Here is a 17,098-nt window from a genome sequence, read left to right as displayed (position 1 = left end):
GGGGTCTTCTTTTGTTTGGGGCTTCCATCTTGTTCCACCTTGTGGCAGGTGGGAGGCCTTTCGCAAGACAGTCTTCAACAAAGACCACGCCTACTGGCTGCTGTTTTGCTCTGGTGTTCCTGGCTGGTGTCTTTGTTTTTTGTCCAAGGGAGCCCTCGGATTTCTCCGTTGACAACTTCACCCCCGGAGGCTCACTCCATTGTCCCTCGAGACAGCCGGGTGCCAACCGCAGCAAACTTGGTAGCAAGTCAGCAACCACTGCAGATCCCTGAGCACAAGTGTTATATGCTGACACCTGTCCATGCATAGGTGTTACAACTTCAACGAGACCAAGACCTCAGAATTGCCATGAATTACTTAGGCTGATGAGGGGGGACAGCTGTTGATGGTGGCGGCAAGACACCCCCCGCCTGACACTCGCCTGGGCCCCCGTGGCCCCAGAAGCAATTTACAGGCTACGGCTGCGATCGATGGAGGGCTTAATACTCACTCGCTCAGCTGAAAGATTTTAAGGTGGTGGAGGGTAGGAGGAGCTCTTTAGGCAATCAAGATCTTTATTAATTTCTCTTGGCATGGCCAGTGGAGCAGGGATTTTGAAGCCTGGGGTATGCGTCAGGGATGGAGGGCTTGTCGCTTGGCACCGTGGAAATCATCAATCTTGCCGAACACAGGTAAGAGTGGCAGTCGCAGGATTTCCTACCGGGCCTTACGGACGGAAAATGATTCACGTTATTGCAAAGGTTTCCGCTGGATCAGCAAGTACCTACTTGCAGGCAGGTGAAGAAACAGCGCAGCAGAAAACATTTGCGTCCACCGCAGCTCATCTGAAAAAGCCGGACTCTGCTCTCCAGCACCGGCAGGGAAGCCATTAAGATGCTGGGGGAAACTTGTTTCCAAACCTTTCGCGGTTCCAGACTTGAAAATAAAAGAAATATTGGTTATTGGTTGCACAAATAAGTGCCTTCAGCATATAGCGTGCTCCAGCTTGTATAAATTTGTCTTATCGTTGTTGCAACTATTTTTTGACCCACACTACTATCCGATTCCTGCAATGAAGGAAGAAGGAAACAATAATGACATAACTGCAATAACAGGAAACTAGCATATTATAATTTGCCCAGTTAAAATGTGAAGTGTGTTTCGTGTATATGCAGAAATTCAGATGTCTCATTATTCTGCATTTTTTGGTTTTGAATTTGTCTTTAGTTATCCTTTTTTTGTATTTCAAGTTGCCTTTGTATCTACAATTGCTTCAAAAAATTGAATAAAAAATAATTTAGGAAGAAATTATAATGGTGTTGCTGCTCCCCAAAAAAGCTAATTGCCAGAAAATTCTTCCACATTTGAACTTAATGAAGTTAAAAAAGGTCTCAGGTACCCAACACCTCCTGATAGAACTGGGAAAGACTTTCTGCTGTCTGTAACACAAGATTGAGCTGGATGGAGCTGAGGTCTGAGTCTGTAGGAAGCACCTTCCTATGTTTCCTGCACATCAATTGGTGTTCAGTACCACAGAATGCGGGACACGGGTGGCGCTGTGGTCTAAACCACAGAGCCTAGGGCTTGCCGATCAGAAGGTTGGCGGTTTGAATCCCTGCGACGGGGTGAGCTCCCACTGCTTGGTCCCTGCTCCTGCCAACCTACCAGTTCGAAAGCACATTGAGTGCAAGTAGATAAATAGGTACCACTCCGGTGGGAAGGTAAACGGCGTTTCCGTGCGCTGCTCTGGTTCGCCAGAAGCGGCTTAGTCATGCTGGCCACATGACCCAGAAGATATACGCCGGCTCCCTCGGCCAATAAAGCGAGATGAGCGCCGCAACCCCAGAGTCAGCCACGACTGGACCTAATGGTCCGGGGTCCCTTTACCACAGAATGCAAATATCTAGAATGAATTCAAACTATCCCATACAACTCTAACCCTTATCCCACCCTCTTTGTTTCCTTAGTCTTCTTTCTGCCTCCTCCATTCATCATGCAACAACCCCAGTCAAAACTGAAACTGTAGGCTGGTCGGGGCAGGGGCCTGCATTTGTCGCTGCTCTGTAACCCGACAGGAGGCAGGCTTTAAAAGAAGATTGGACTAATTCCTGGTGGAGGAGAGGGCTATTAGTCGTGATGGCTCGACTCTGCATCCACAGCTGAAGGCAGCAGTGCTACTGAATCCCAGTTGCTGGAAACCAATAAGGGGGAAACTGCACTTTTCAAATGTCTTTAAAGCTGTTAATTTTTCTTAGTGGTGTATAAGGGAGTCCTTGGAGCAGCCCACAATCACCTAACCTTGACTCCCATAGGTGCAAGTCGGAGGTCGCAAGCAAGAGACTTCAGTCAGGAGATGGAAGCAAAACAGCGGCCAGTAGGCCTGATCTTTATTGTTGCGACAAAACTTCAAACTACCACAAACCAAAATGCTTGTTTACAAAGCTATTGTACTACCAACCTTACCGTATGCTTGTGAAACATGGACCACTTAACAAACGCCAACTCCTCGAAAGATTCCATCAACAGTGTCTCCGAAAAATTTTACACATCACTTGGGAAGACAGGCGAACTAATGCCAGTGTACTGGAAGAAGCAAAAATCACCAGTGTTGAAGCAATGATTCTTCAACATCAACTTCGTTGGACTGGTCATGTTGTGCGGATGCCTGATGATCGTCTTCCAAAGCAACTACTCTATTCCGAACTTAAAAACGGAAAGCGTAATGCTGGTGGTCAGCAAAAGAGTTTAAAGGCTGTCTCAAGGCAAATCTTTAAAAATGTAGTATAAACACCAACAATTGGGAAAAACTTGCCTGCGAGTGCTCCAGTTGGAGAACAGCCTTTACCAAAGGTGTCATGGGCTTTGAAGACACTTGAACTCAGGACACAAGGGAGAAATGTGCTAAGAGGAAGGCATGCTTGGCAAATCCACACCGTGATCAAATCCCTCCCGGAAACCTATGTCCCCACTGTGGAAGGATGTGTGGATCCAGAATTGGCCTCCACAGTCCCTTATGGACTCATTGTTAAAACCGTGTTTATGGAAGACAATCTTACTCGGCTACGAGGGATCGCCAAAGAAGACGATGTCTTTTAAAGTTTCCTAAATTTTCCCATAATGCATTTCCAGAAGCATCATTAAGACATCATAGATATGTCACATAAAAGGTGTGGTCTTGGGTAGAACCTGAGATCCAGGCATGGCCCTGTCACTCAAATATAGTCTTTCACACCTGGTCCCCGAGTCAAGTCAAATAAAACCCCTTTGTTTTAATAAAACCCACTAGGGTCATCCCACTAGGGTGGGTAGGCATTGTGATTGAGATGGTTATCTGTATGTCACTCTTGGGGCAGGATATTACCCTGGGATTATGGTGGGTTCACTCAACCCTCCCCTTATACCTCACTTCCCTGGGTCCTAAATGCCATCAGAACTGAGAAGATTGATACAATGTGATTTCTTATGAATTTCTGAGGTTTTCCCATTGAGCCCGTAAAAGGTAAAGGTAAAGGGACCCCTGACCATTAGATCCAGTCGTGGCCGACTCTGGGGTTGCTGCGCTCATCTCGTTTTATTGGTCGAGGGAGCCGGCATACAGCTTCCGGGTCATGTGGCCAGCAGGACTAAGCCGCTTCTGGCAAACCAGAGCAGCGCACGGAAACGCCGTTTACCTTCCCGCCGGAGTGGTACCTACTTATCTACTTGCACTTTGACGTGCTTTCGAACTGCTAGGTTGGCAGAGGCAGAGACCGAACAACGGGAGCTCACCCCGTCATGGGGATTCGAACTGCCAACCTTCTGATCGGCAAGCCCAAGGCTCAGTGGTTTAGACCACAGCGCCACCCGCGTCCCTCCCACAGCACCACCCGCATCCCTCATTGAGCCTGTATGTAGAAGCATTTATCAGTGAATTGCTACATTTGGTAATGTGCAACTGAGGCTCTTTGTCTTTGCCTTGTAGCGTGGAGAGGCAAGGCTCGTGGTGGGAGTGGGGAGGTCTCTCACCCGCCCCCCTTTCTGATTTCCCAGTAACAGTGGCAATTTTATTGTTTTATCCATTTCACAAACTGCTTTGAGGTTCTTTCTTACAATCAAGCGGTGTATAAGTTCTGCGCAATAAATAAGGGTGCAGACGGCTGGGTATAAATCTGCAGCTAGTACACTCTTATTTGCATCCGTGACGTGTAACAGAACGCACACACATCCCCAAATAAAAATGAAATGAAAAGGCAAGAATCTGGAGGGGTCCTAAATAAATAAGGAAAACAAGAGAGAAGGAGGAGGACCTGCTGAATCCATCATTTCTGTTCCCACCTCCAGTTTTCCCCAAGACAGGACAAGGAGACCAGCTTCCTCGCCTCTTGCATCTGACTTGGCACTTTTGCATCTGGGCGTTAGCGACGGGGCTGATTAATCTCTCTGGGACTTGCTGGACCCTTATTAAGGAGTGCCCCAGCCTGTCCACCACAACCTGTATCACATCTCCCGTTCTCCCTACCCTTGGCCTCCTATCCTGCCTTACCTGCTCACGGTTGCTAAATTAATCTCTGCTCCTCTGAAGGGCTCTCTCCAGCACACACACACAGCTGACCCAAGCGGAAATCGATTCCCCCCACTCCATACCCCTTCTGTGTAGAATTGTGTTTCGAAAGCAACAACCAGCCAGCAAAGCAGACGTTTCCCCCTGCCATCTCCCCAGGACTAAACTTTATGCTTCTGAGAAATTGTTGAGATGCGGAAAGCGCAGAAAAAGGATAGCCAAAGTGATGGGAGGGGAGCAACTTCCTTCTCGAGGAAATGTTGCAGAGTTTGGGGGGTTTTTTGGCTTAGAAGAAGGGTGGCTTGCCGAATCACGGAATTGTATAGTTGGAAGGAACCCCCAACGGCCATTTAGTCCAATACCCTGCAATGCAGGATTCGCAGCATAAGTGAGGAGGTACCGTATTTTTCGCTCCATAAGACACACTTTTTTCCTCCTAAAAAGTAAGGGGCGTCTTATGGGGCGAATGCGTGGTCTCTGGAGCCGAATTGCCCAGGGGCAAAAAGCAGATCATGAGGGAAGTGGGTGTTGAAACAAAGCAGCTGATCGTTTGCCGATTGGGGAGAGAGATAAGGGACGCTAGAGATAAAGGAGGCTGCCTGGGAGTGGGGAGGTAAAGACAGTGAACTTGCAAGGAGAGGAGACAGGAAGATTAAAGCAATGAGGAGAGAAATTAGAAGAAAAGGAGGAGCAAAAAACTGCTCCAGCTAAGGAAAAATACTAAGGAAAACAAGAGGAAAGGGAGTGTTGAAATAAAGCCGCTGAGCAGCTGATCGGCAAGTGATCGGGAGGGAGATATGGGACTCAAGAGATAAAGGAGGCTGCCTGGGAGTGAGGAGGTAAAAGCACATGGATCCTCAGGAATTTTGCACTGGGTCACCCCAAATTCACCATCAGATCACATAGCATGTCCATGGCTACAGCCTGCACCAAAATAAGCACGCATCCACTGTTCCGTGGGGCCGCAATGGCGCAAAAACGTGGTTACAAAGCACGGATCCACATGGATTCTCTATCCCAAACTCACCGTCGAATCACATATCATGTCTGTGGCCACAGCATGAACCACAAAAATCATACATCCACTGTTTCATTCAGAATATTATTATTATTATTTTCCTCCTCTAAAAACTAGGTGCATCTTATGGAGCGAAAAATACGGTAAATGATAGAGGTGAGGAAACCATGTGGAACAAGTGGCAAATGTGGGCAGAAATTAGTTTTTCTGCATATTAGAACCCAGTGCAATCCACCAAAGCTGAATTTGGGGAGAGTCAGAAAAGACAAACTCAAGTACGTTTTCACACAAAATGTAGTTAAATAAGGGAATTTTCTCTCCCAAGGCATGTCGTGTGATTGAGACTAAGAAACAGTAATGTTATAAGAAAAACTGCTCCTGTTCCCTTATGGGGTACCCAAGAGCCCATATAGAGTCTTTAAGAAGGTTCTCTATCATTAGGAGAAAACAACAGAGGCCAACCAGAGAATATTGAGAAGCAAAGCAGCTAGGAAGCCTGATCTTTATTAAACTGTTGCAACAGGATCCCCACTCACCCCATGCAGGGAGGGAGGAGAGCCCCGAACAATGGTGCGCAAGCCCTTATATAGACTTTTGAAATTGCCCACCCTGTCGCCCAAGAACACCCCCAGAAACATCATCACAGAGGAAGGCAGTCTCCTTCCAGTGTGGTGTAGTGGTTAAGAGTGGTAGTCTTGTAATCTGGTGAACTGGGTTCGATTCCCCGCTCCTCCACATGCAGCTGCTGGGTGACCTTGGGCTAGTCACACTTCTCTGAAGTCTCTCAGCCCCACTCACCTCACAGAGTGTTTGTTGTGGGGGAGGAAGGGAAAGGAGAATGTTAGCCGCTTTGAGACTCCTTAAAGGGAGTGAAAGGCGGGATATCAAATCCAAACTCTTCTTCTTCTTCTTCTTCAACAAAACTCCTGTTTGTCAGGATACCTGATAATGGCCACTGATTCATCTACCCGGGCAGCCTGGCCATTCTTTTGTGATGGTAAATACTTCAGTTCCTGAATTCAGGTCACAAGCTCACTCTATTCATACACAAACACGCCCATAAGCCAGGATTTGTAGGCAAAAAGACAATGGGAAGGCTTTCCTCATTTTCCTCCCTTACTGCGGAGGAATGTTTGAGGTCATTGGGAGAGTCAAAATGGCTTCAGGATTGCTCTCCCATACTATTTCAGATACACGGTTCACATATTTAGATATGTGTGCATTTATGAGTATTTATTCTGTATTTGAGACCTTAAATTTCTTATAACAGTGAGAAACAGTAATAATCAATTGACAGAGACGTCAGCAAAAGATCAACCTCTTTTGGCGCTAATGTACCAAGGGAAATGGCTCCATCCTGTCCCCAACTATCATTGCTGTTAAAATTATCTCCTTTTCTTCTCCTTTCTGCATCTTCTTAGCAGCACAAACTTTCCTTCCACCTTCAGCAACATTTTCCGAAACTGTTGGAACCTTTGGTCAGATTTAGCCTAGTAGCCAGTGCAGTAGGATATCATTAACTGGGTTTTAATGACGTCGCAGGGAAGCTCCTCACGGTGTCTTGTTGACGTTGGTGTAATTGACCGAGAGGCTGAGAGTCAGAAGCTGAATAGGAGGAACCCCCTGCAATCTGTTGTTCTGCAGGCAAGAGCCAGCCCTGCTCATAAACAGCGTATTTATTAATTATCCAGAAGAGATATCCGGTGGGAGAAGATGCTGAGGATGCAGAAATCATGGCACAAAGGAAGCGTCTGCATGAACTCTTCAAGAACCAGGTAGGATAACCTGGTAATTGGGTGACAGGATGACGGGGGAAAGGATTGTGTTGGCAAGAGTTCAATGGGGCTCCTTGAGAAGGATGGTTTTCTTCTGCTGGGCCATGGGGTCTAGATGAATTTCAGGAAGCAAAATGCAGGTCTTGGTAGAATTATGAAGACATCCCACCAGGAAGAATCAGGGCTGGAAGGGCTGTCAGATTGAACAGGGAGGAGAAGAAGAGTTGAGCTTCAGCTTGCAGGAAAACAGCGGGTACAAATTATTCCATCATCATCATCATTATTACCTGCCCTTCAGTCTAAGATCCCAGGGTGGGTTATTGGTGTCCATCTCTCTTGGGAGACAGTGGAGGTCAAGCCATTGGACAGTTGCAGAGTCTACTGTGGCTGTAGAGACCGATGCAGGAGAGACATGTTTCATTGCAGCTGGGGCAGGTGAAGGCGCCCGGTTGGGCTCCTCCTGATGCACCAGGGCATTTTTTCTCCCTGCGCTCCTCCCAGAGGTCATTCGTCCTGTGGTCACTGCTATGGATACACGACCTGACTGCCTGTCTCCAGGCAGGGGTTGATGTCCCTAGTTTTCATGCCACATCTGCAGGCATCTTAGTAATGCAGAGTTCTGCCAACAGGCCTAGTTCCGGAAGCCAGCTCCCTGTAGATCACGTCTTTGGGGATCCTAACATCTTCCATTCTGTGGACGAAGCCAGTGTAGACGTCGCTGAGACAGGAGTGTGAACATGCTGGGAATGTAGGCTTGGAAGAGAACATCTTTGCTTGGAATCCTCTCCTGTCCTGTCATGCCCAAAATCTTCCTGACACAGAGCATGTGGAAGACATTGAGGCATCTCTCCTCACGGTTGCAAGATGCCCGTGACTTGCTTCCATGAAGCTTCAAAACACAATATGAAAAAGCAGTTTAAAACAGCTTGTTGTTGTTGCTGAGTCGTTTGGTCGTGTCCGACTCTTCTTGACCCCATGGACCAGAGCACGCCAGGCACTCCTGTCTTCCACTTCCTCCCGCAGTTTGGTCAAACTCATGCTGGTAGCTTTGAGAACACTGTCCCACCATCTCGTCCTCTGTCGTCCCCTTCTCCTTGTGCCCTCCATCTTTCCCAACTGTGGGAAAATGGTTGTTTGTACATAAGAGGTTTGTACAACCATTTTCCCACACCCAACATCAGGGTCTTTTCCAGGGAGTCTTCTCTTTGCATGAGGTGGCCAAAGTACTGGAGCCTCAGCTTCACAATCTGTCCTTCCAGTGAGCACTCAGGGCTGATTTCCTTCAGAATGGAGAGGTTTGGTCTTCTTGCAGTCCATGGGACTCTCAAGAGTCTCCTCCATCACCAGAATCCAAAAACATCCATTCTTCGGCAATCAGCCTTCTTGATGGTCCAGCTCTCACTTCTATACATCGCTACTGGTAAAACAGCTTACAACCACGAAAATAAGGTGGGTCCTAAGAACGTGCACCTCACAAGTCAAAAGCCAAGGTGAAGAGGTGTGTATTCAGCACCTTACAGAATCTGTATAACGAAGGTACCAGATGCACTTCTGTGGGGAGGGAGTTCTGCAGCTTAGGGGTCCCCAGAAAGAAGGCCTTCTCCCTCTTGTGACGGCATTATGAAGGTGGAGGAACTATCAAGCAGTCCCTTTCTGCTGATCTTAGCACCCAAAAAGCTCTGTAGGGAAGGAAACGACCTTTGGGGTATTTGGGACCTGAGTCATTTAGGGCTTCAAACACCAACATGAGCCCCTTGAATTGGGCCCAGAAACAAACTGGCAACCACTGCAAGCAGTTTTAAAGCGGGGATTATATGAGATTTAAATGGAATCCCAGTCCAGCTGCTGCATTCTGGACCAATTGACATTTCAAGGGCAGCCCCATGTAGAGTGCACTGCAATATATGCTTCAGAAGCTGCTTTAGCTGAGCAGAAAAGGGGTTGGTGTGTGTCACACAGATAAATCTTATAGTGGTTGCTTTGCTCCAGCTGGGTTGTGAGCTTGCAGGTGCTAGACAAGGCCTGAAGGACATCAAAGAGCAGCAGCGGAGAGCAGCTATCAGATAGCAAGTTGGATCACGCTCTTCAGCACTTTGGAGAGCTCCCAAGAGAAGGAGATGTTGCTCTGGCAATGTTCAGGTTGCAAAGGTGGATGTGCTTTCTGGGTATCAAAACCCTGCTTGAATTTGATGGGTTAGAGCTCTGGTTTGGGCCCAGATATTCGCAAGGATACCCTTTCTGTCCTCAATGAGGACCTTACAGGAGAGTAAACGGTACTGGGTAGTTACTGAGGTGAGAATTCAGATCCTTCCCCTGAAGGCTGCCAGGGCAGAGGAGAACTCTGGATTGCCCATATTATGTAGAAGCTTCTTTGACAGTGGAACGGACTCTCTCGGAAAGTTGTGGACTCTTCTTCATTGGAGATTTTGAAACGGAGGTTGGGTGCTCAGCTGTTAGGGATGCCTTAATAGTGATTCTTACAATGTAGGGGGTTGAACTAGATGACCCTCAGGGTACCTTCCAACTCTATGATGAGGAACACAGGAGGCTACCTTACACACCAGGTATCTATCTTGACCAGTGACGTCAACTCCAACTGCAGGCTCTCAGAATGACATCTTTCTCATCACCCGATCCCTTAGACCAAGGATGAGGGACCTGCAGTCCTCCATCTCCCTTCAGCCCCAGACTGCATGGGCAGGGACGATAGGGGCTGTGGTCCAGTAACACCTGGAAGCTCACCGGTTAGGTTAGGTTTTATGGATTTACGAATCATTTCCCACAACAAATAGTAAAGACGGTTTAGAAGCTTCAGCTGGTGCAGAATTTGGTGGTCAAGTTGCACACAGGGACAAGACGGTTTGAAGATATCACATCAATCCTGGTCTGACTGCACTGGCTACCAATTAGTTCATGGGCCTAACTGCTGGTTTTGACCTATAAAGCCTTAAACAGCTCAACACCGCAATACCTCAAGGACCCCATCTCCCCATAGGAACCAACCCAGACTTCACGTTCATCATCTGAGGCCCTTCTTGTGTGCCTTCTCCACACCGATCCTGGTCCGACTGTACTGGCTACCAATTAGTTTCTGGGCCCAATTCAAAGTGCTGGTTTTGACCTATAAAGCCGTTGTGTACTGAGCTGAATCCTAGAACAATAGGATCCAGAATGCAGCAGTCTGATTGGTCCACAGGAGCTACCCAATCCAGCTCTAAGTGGAAGTGAATCAGTGACCTGATTGGCCTGCAGGAGCAGCCAATCAGGCTTCTGGAAGAAGTGAATCAGCAACGTGATTGGCCTACAGAAGCAGCCCAGAATTAGACAATCACGCAGGGCCCATTGTGTAAATAATGTATATATAGCTAGACGTTTTGCGGAAAGTTTCATTCATTGCTACAATGAGTTGAATAAAGAGCATGAAATTCACACTCGACTCCAAGTATATTGCAAAAGCCTTAAACAGCTCAGGACCGCAATACCTCAAGGACCGCCTCTTTCCATATGAACCTACCTGGACCCTGAGATCATCTTCTGAGGCCCTTTTTTGTGTGCCTCCTCCTTGAGAGGTCTGGAGGGTGGCAACACGAAAACGGGGTCTTCTCTGCAGTGGCTCCCTGCTTGTGGAATGCTCTCCCCAGGGAAGTTCACCTGGCACCTTCATTATATATTTTTAGGTGCCAGGTGAAAACACTCCTCTCCAACCAGGCCTTTGGCTGATTAGTATTCTATGGTCTTTAAAATGTGTGGGAGGGAAGGTTACTGTTTGGTGCTTCTGTTCTGACTATTTATTTGTGCTTTTATCTTGTGTTTTCTCTGAACCACCCTGAGACCTTTGGATGAAGGGCAGTATAATAATAATAATAATAATAATAATAATAATAATAATAATAATGGAGGCTCCTTTTAAGGCCGGCACAAATTCTGGCCGGCCCTTTCCATCCTGTAATGCAATATGCAGTAATGTGTCGCTCGCCTTCCTGTATCATAAGTAAGACGGGTGCTCCTTCCATTTATTGAATATTACATAAACCCATAAGGGGGAGGAAAAATACCCAGCTTAAATGGTCGGAGTGCAAAGTGCAAGCGCCCTGGGGAGTCTTAGAAAAGCATCTTCCCTGATACTCATCCTGGTCCATTACGTAAGGCACTCACCGGGGCGAAGGCTCCCTGTGGCACCAGGGCGTAACCCCCTCCCTGTAATTATGAGAGCTTCAATTATAACTCTGTGTGCGGTCAGATCCCAGTGGGGAGCTATAGGTTAGTTACTGTTGGGGATGGGGTTGTAAACATTTCAGCGCCCCACTGAAATATCCCAGGGCATCTTTGTGGTGGGGGAAGAGGCAGTTGCGTGTCAAGACCCCGTAACCACCCCCTCATTGAAATAAAACATACAGGACACAAATATTGTTGTTCTTTAGTTGTGTCCAGCTCTTCGTAACCCCCTGGACCAGAGCACGTCAGGCCCTCCTGTCTTCCACTGCCTCCCGCAGTTTGGTCAAGCTCATGCTGGTCACTTCGAGAATACTGTCCCACCATCTCACCCTCTGTCGTCCCCTTCTCCTTGTGCCCTCCATCTTTTCCAGGGAGTCTTCTCTTCTCATGAGGTGGCCAAAGTCTTGGAGCCTCAGCTTCAGGATCTGTCCTTCCAGTGAGAACTCAGGGCTGATTTCCTTCAGAATGGAGAGGTTTGATCTTCTTGCTGTCCATGTTTATTGCAGTCTCTTGTTTCGCTTCCGAGTCCTAACTGAATCGAATTTCTGCCCCATTCCTGGGATGGGAACCAGGCACAGGGCTCAGTTCCCCCAGGACATTCTCATGCAGAAACCAATTAAGCATTGCAAGACTCAGGGAGACCCTCTCCTTGGGCAGCTTTTGAAACACGATGAGGCCCATTATAATCCCTGGAGGAAATGCCCCTTCCCTCGAGGAAAATCTAAGGCATTTGAGACTTGCATCTTGGGCGCAGTGAGAGAGAAAGGAAAGGATGAGAGAGATTTATAAAACTATATATGGCACAGAGAAAGCAGACAGAGAGAAGTTATTCTTCCTCTCCCAAATGGCTTAAGATTTGGGGTCAATTAATTGTACAAAGGAGCATCCGAGGCTGCCATGTACAGAGTCAGACCATTGATCCATCTGGTATTGTTAAACACCAACAAACAGCAACGGTATTGTTGTCCTCTTTTGTTCTGGTTTCTTTATTCGATCTTATTAGAAAAACAGAAAGAAAGCCATTTCACTATAAAACCTCTGAGTGGCAGCGATGGCTGCCCAGGATTTCTTGCGAAGATTTTTCCCAGCTTTTCTGGGAGATGCCAGGGTGGATCGAACCTGGAACTTTCTGCATGCAAATTGGATTCTCTTGCAACTGAGCCAGACAAAATGGCCTCGGGCAAATGGAGGCAGTTAGAGATTTTCCTTTCTTGGGCTCCATGATCACTGCAGATGGTGACAGCAGCCACAAAATTAAAAGACGCCTGCTTCTTGGGAGAAAAGCAATGACAAACCTAGACAGCATCTTAAAAAGCAGTGACATCACCTTGCCGACAAAGGTCCGTATAGTAAAAGCTATAGTTTTCCCAGTAGTGATGTATGGAAGTGAGAGCTGGACCATAAAGAAGGCTGATCACCGAAGAATGGATGCTTTTGAATTCTGGTGCTGGAGGAGATTCTTGAGAGTCCCATGGACTGCAAGAAGATCAAACCTCTCCCTTCTGAAGGAAATCAGCCCTGAGTGCTCACTGGAAGGACAGATCCTGAAGCTGAGGCTCCAATACTTTGGCCACCTCATGAGAAGAGAAGATTCCCTGCAAAAGCCCCTGATGTTGGGAAAGATGGAGGCCACAAGGAGAAGGGGACGACAGAGGACGAGATGGTGGGACAGTGTTCTCAAAGAGACCAGCATGAGTTTGACCAAACTGTGGGCGGCAGTGGAAGACAGGAGTGCCTGGCGTGCTCTGGTCCATGGGGTCACGAAGAGTCGGACACGACTAAACGACTCAACAACAACAACAACAACAAAGTGGAGGATAAGGGCAAAGCACAACTTAAGAAGATAAGTGTGCTGGGCCTGGGGTTAACCCAAGCCACGCGGTCCAGGTCCGGTACCGAACCCAAGGGTTCCGCGAGGAGTCAGTCTGACAGGGCCAAGGCAGGAAACTGGGCTAGGTCAGGCGAGCACTCCTCCTGCGAGTCCTCAGGTCTCTCCTTCTCTCAGACCTCAGTCTCTGCAGCTCGGGAGACGTCGGTGGGTTACTAGACCCAGGGGCCGTCTCAGCCTCCCCTGACCCAACCGGTAGTGGAGCAGCTGTAAGCGATGGCCCAGCTGGAGGCAACCAGGTCATCCCCGCATCTGGAGCCAGGGCAGGCTCAGGCCCCTGACTCGGCGCAGCTGGTGCTTGTTGCAGGGGAACCTGTGCAGACTGGGGCTCTTCAGAATCAGGCCCCAGACTTGGTTCAGCTGCCGCCTGAGGCAAAGGATCTGGTGCAGACTGAGACTCCTCTGGCTCCGAGTTCGAGCCCGAGTCCCAGGCCATCACAATAAGGAGAGAAGGAGACAGTGCTTGATGAGGCCGATGGCCCGTCTAGTCCAGCATCCTGTTCTCACAGGGGCCGAGCAAATGCCTGTGGGAAAACAGCAATCAGGATTCGAACACAAGACCAACTCTCCCCTCCTGTGGTTCCCATAAACTTATTTTCAGAAGCATTTCTGCCTCCAAATGTGGAGGCAGGGCAGAGGCAATGTGGCTGATAGCCATCAATAGTCCTCTCCTCTATTAATTTGTCCCATCCTATTTTAGAACCATCCAAGTAGGTGACCATCCTGTGGGAGGGAGTTCCACAGTACAACTCTGCGCTGGGTAAAGAAGACCTTTTCGCTGTCCTGAATCTTCCAGCATTTGGCTTCATTGGAAGTCCACAAGCTTTAGCCCAACAAGGGAGGGAGGAAAACCTCTCTATCCACTTACAGGGTACCTTGCTTCTCAAACACCAAAAACCCGCAAGTAAGTGTTCCAGTTTTCAAATGTTTTTTGGAAGCTGAACGTCTGGTGCAGATGTCAGCTATTGTTTCCGGGGTGCCTGCACCAATCAGAAGCTGCCTTCATTTTCGAACATTTCGGAAGTCAAAGGGACTCCCAGAACAGATTAAATTTGGCGCTTTTGTTTTTGCTATTGATTTTGCGTTTCTGAGGCTTTTTTGGTTCATTTGTTTTTGTGACTGTGTGAAACCCAGTTCAGCTACTGATTGATTGATTGATTGATTGATTGATTGTGTGACTGCGGAAATGCATAAAAGCCCCCTCACCCAAACAATGACTGTCATCAGTGCAGGTAAGAAAAAAACATCTACAATACTTTTTTTATTTTATAGTACAGTACATTGATTATTACTTTCATTTTATGGCTCAATGGTCTCATTAGATAGCAAAATTCATGTTAAATTGCTGTTTTAGGGTTTTTTTAAAGTCTGGAACGGATTAATCCATTTTGCATTACTTTCTATGGGAAAGCGCGTCTTGGTTTTGGAACGCTTTGGTTTTGGGACAGGCTTCTGGAACGGATTAAGTTTGAGAACCAAGGTACCACTGTACTTGTTTTGGAAACTAACCGCTGAAGATTTGTAGCTCCTTGTCTCGTAGGCATTGCAGGGGGTCAGACTAGACAACCCTCTGGGGTGCCTTCCAACTCTACAATTCTCGTAGCTGCCAACTTCTCCCTTTTCTTGCGAGGAATCCTATTCAGAATAAGGGGATTCCCCTTAAAAAAAGGGGAAACGTTGACAGCTTTGACAATTCCATGATTCCATGTAGCAGAGGAATCTCTGTTTCAGAGAACCGACGAACAAAAACAGTCCCAACACCAGCATCCCAGTGGACAACCGAGCACTGATGAAATTTGGCACCGCCAAAATTCACCAGGGAGAAGAGGTGGGCAGCCAGGCGATCCACCTTAGGTCCCCTGGCACGAGGAGAAAGGATGCCGATCCATCTTTGGGGGAGTTTCGGATTTCAGCCAGGTGGAGAAACCGACAGGAAGGAGGCACAACTGCCTTTTCCTCCCACTGGGAGGTGCAGCAGTGTCAGGAAGCGACCCAAACCTTTCCTTGGGAACTGGTGGGTCAGCAGGTTGCAGGCGAAGCTCAAGACAGGCGCTGGACAAAGCCAGATGGGATGACGAGACTCTGACGGAGCGCCGGCTGGGCCAGATCCTGATGGAGAGCAAAGGAAAGAAGGAGGGGAAATTTGTCTTATGAGGATAGCAAGGCTGGTGTGTCCGTGTGTGTGGTCCTTTAGGCCTCAAAGTTATGTTAAAAGAAAAAAAAACTGCTCCTTTTCTCTCTTTTTTTAAAAAAAATTATCAAACAATTTCTCTCTAACAAATTATCAGTCCAAATAATCAATTACATTATTTCCCCCCTCCCTCTCCCCCTCACCCAGGACTTCCCTAAGCTCCCCTCTCTGGTTTCTTTGCACATATTGTTCTCTGCATATCATAAAATGGTACACATCCTTGCCTTGTCTGTCATATATTCAACTAATAAATTTGTGGATGTTTATTCAAACCTGCCAAGGAGTCCAAGTCAATTTGTTGTCTTTTGAAGTACAGTCATACCTCATGTTACGTTTGCTTCATGTTACGTTCTTTCAGGTTACGTACCAGAAAGCGTTACTTCCGGGTTTCGCCCTTCGCGCATGCTCACAAGCACCAAATCGCGCCGCGCACCTACGCAGATACGGCACTTCAGGTTGTGCTCTTTTCATGTTGTGAACAGGCATAGAGTCCTTAAGTAGGTTCCCTATCAGTAGGAGAAGATAACAGAGGCCAACCAGAGAATATTGAGAAGCAAAGCAGCTTGTAAGCCTGATCTTTTTTAAAGGAACTGTTGCAACAGGGTCCCCACTCACCACACACAGGAATAGAATCATAGAATCATAGAGTTGGAAGAGACCCCAAGGGCCATGGAGTCCAACCCCCTGCCAAGCAGGAAACACCATCAGAGCACTCCTGACATATGGTTGTCAAGCCTCTGCTTTAAAGACCTCCAAAGAAGGAGACTCCACCACACTCCTTGGCAGCAAATTCCACTGTCGAACAGCTCTTACTGTCAGGAAGTTCTTCCTAATGTTTAGGTGGAATCTTTTTTCTTGTAGTTTGGAACCATTGCTCCGGAGGGAGGAGGAACCCAGAACAGTGGTGCACAAACCCTTATATAGAACAATGGTGTGCAAGCCCTTATATAGACCACCCTGTAGCCCAAGACCAGCCCCCAAAATCATCATACATAAATCACTGGAGGCAGTCTACAGCAGAAATCCTGTCTGCCGGGATACCTTATAATGGTCACTTAATTGCATTACCTGGGCAGCCCAGCCATTCTTTTGTGATGGTTGATACTTTAGTTCCTGAATCCAGGTCACAGGCTCGCCCTATTCATACACAAATACGCCCTTAAGACAGGATTTGCAAGGGAAAAGACACTGGGAAGCCTTTCCCCATTTGCCTCCCTTACGGCAGAGGAATATTTGAGGTCAGTGGGAGAGTCAAAATGGCTTCAGGATTGCTCTCCTGTACTATTTCAGACACGTGGTTTATATACTTATGTATGTGTTTGCCTTGTACATTTATGAACGTTTATTTTATATCTGAGACCTTAGAATTCTTATAAGAGTTACAAACCCAGGGATGGATTGTGGCTGCGAGTGCTCCTTCCTACCTTTTTGCCCCATAGAATGTTAGAGCATGTTGTTTTCGAAACACACTCTATTCAGGCACTCGGTGATG

At 47.5% G+C, this 17,098-nt stretch overlaps 1 long non-coding RNA gene across 1 annotated transcript in view; it reads left to right on the top strand.

Moving 5' to 3' along the window:
* The first annotated feature begins 2,876 nt into the window (after window positions 1-2,876).
* LOC309349095 overlaps window positions 2,877-17,098 on the top strand; it is a 224,415-nt gene continuing 210,193 nt past the window's right edge. Inside the window, exon 1 of the long non-coding RNA XR_014159694.1 lies at window positions 2,877-3,066. This is a non-coding gene — a long non-coding RNA (uncharacterized lncRNA). The remainder of the gene's footprint in view (window positions 3,067-17,098) is intronic.

This window comes from Podarcis erhardii (assembly GCF_964252035.2).
Source record: "Podarcis erhardii genome assembly, chromosome: 8".
NCBI classification, from domain to species: Eukaryota; Metazoa; Chordata; class Lepidosauria; order Squamata; family Lacertidae; genus Podarcis; species Podarcis erhardii.
This window is presented reverse-complemented; position numbering and strand designations above follow the sequence as displayed.